The following is a 2,088-nucleotide window of genomic DNA, read 5'->3' as shown; positions in this document are numbered from 1 at the left end:
CCAGGGGGAGTCACTCCCACAGCCCAAGACAGGGCAGGAGCCATGGAGCCAGGCAGCAGAGCCAGAAGTTCCAGATTGGCCCATGCAGGAGGTAGAAGAAATCCTCCCCACCTCAAACTTCCAGTTTCCTAATGGTGTGGAAAGCATGAAGGTACAAACCACTGGTCCTGTGAGAGAAATCCAGGCAGAATCCATGGACATTGAATGAGAAAGAGAAAGAGTGAGTAACCGGGGAAACAGTTGGTGTTCTTTTTGTCTCTCATGCTTTCTTTCTGTGAGAAAAAGCCTGAAGAATTTCTATGTGTTTTAGGCTATATTATTTTTGGTTTAAGTATAATACTTACCTGAATGCTGAAATACCTGAAAGTTTGGGCTAGAGAGCCTGAGAGTGTAATGAAGGAGTTTATTTTTGAATTGTGGAAATCCTGCTGTGGCTACCGTTCCTTGGAAGCTAATTAGCTAATCTCTCACAGTTGTTTTTGCCTACCATGAGATAGCTGAAGAAACGCTGAGGTTTTTTTTTGCAAAGCTGTGCTGTGCAAGGCTGTGCTGAGGCTTACTGCCTGATAACATATATGATATTGCCTGTAGCAAGGTTTTGTTCTGAACTTTGCCGGACTGCTGAAAGTATCTGTTTCATGCCTCTGACAAATATTGCTGAGAAGAAATGTAAAGCATGTTTGGGATATCATTGAAAATACAGGATTGAAACAAAGTATAAGATCCTTGACAAAACAAATCCATATAGGGATTTTAGACTTTTTGTATTTTCTTATTTTCCTTTTTTTGCAAATGACTTTATGTTTGGATGAAATACTACAGTGTCTGTGCTTTGTATTACACTGTTTGGACCGCTGAGGTCAGAATAAACATCTTATTCTTGCTTGAAGAACGTAGTTTTCAAAACCCATACTTACCTTGTCTCTCCCAGGCCTAGGCAGTCGCCTAGGGCCAACTGAAAAGTCCTGATCTAGATGGGACATGCCAGAATCCCAGTGTTTGTCACACGATAGCTCTGCTCTGAGGAGTGTTGGTGACAGACTGGATGAGCTATATTTATCTTTTTTTGTTGTTGTTTGTTTAAATTCAAGCAGAAATAAATGGCTAGATTGAACCTAATGACTTCATTAACGCATTTCCCTTTTATAAACCTCTATACCATTTGAATGAGGGCAAATATTTAATTATTCCCTTCTAGAATTGGATACTTCTTAAATTTAGTAAAAATATTCTGGCACAAGTGTCAAACCTTAAAAAAGGAAGTCATATTGAGCATTGGAAAATAATAATAATTAACTAATAAAAATAGTGCACATTTAGGGCTCTTTTTATGCCAGCTGGCATTAGTTTTCCCGTGTAGTGTGGGGGTTTGCGTGTGCTAAAAATGCTAGCGCTCCTTAGTAAAAGAAGGGGTTAATTTTACGCACCACCAAATTTCCCCATCCCACCCCACCCAGCGGCTACTTTTTCATGCCACCCGACTGGAAAAAAATTTCTGGGGAGAACACTGCACATCACATCATCATAACTGAGCCGATGGTTCGTCTCTCTCTCTCTCTCTGACACTGCAATAGTGTAGTGACTGTTCTAAGCAAGCCAGGTCTTGCAATACGAGTATATACAGTATTTTGTATTAAAGTTTTTGGGTTGTGGAGTTTCCATTATTTCTTATGGGGAAATACGCTTTGATATAAGTGTTTTGGATTAGAAGCATGTTTTCTGAATGAATTATGCTTGCAAACCAAGGTTTTACTGTATTTCTCTGTAACTTCATTGAGAAGAAGGAAATTTGATAGGTAGCTGAAAAGTGAAAATGAGAAGGGTAAGAAAGAGGCAGTTAGTGAGCGTGAGCTTGGACCTATCAGAGAGAGGAAAAGTCTTTTTTGTTTTATTTACACCACAGCACCATGTGTAGTTGGAGAGGACAAAGAGGATGGGAGAAGAGGCTACAAAAATAAAACCACCAGTCCATTAAAAAAAAAATAGAAAACACCTGACTGGGCAGGAAAAGTGAATTGAATCAAAAAAATCAATTCAATAGGCCAAATCAAAATGTTTTTTCCCCTGAATCGGGCAGCACTACTATAT

Source organism: Geotrypetes seraphini, chromosome 6 (assembly GCF_902459505.1).
Source record: "Geotrypetes seraphini chromosome 6, aGeoSer1.1, whole genome shotgun sequence".
Lineage (NCBI taxonomy): Eukaryota > Metazoa > Chordata > Amphibia > Gymnophiona > Dermophiidae > Geotrypetes > Geotrypetes seraphini.
This window is presented reverse-complemented; position numbering follows the sequence as displayed.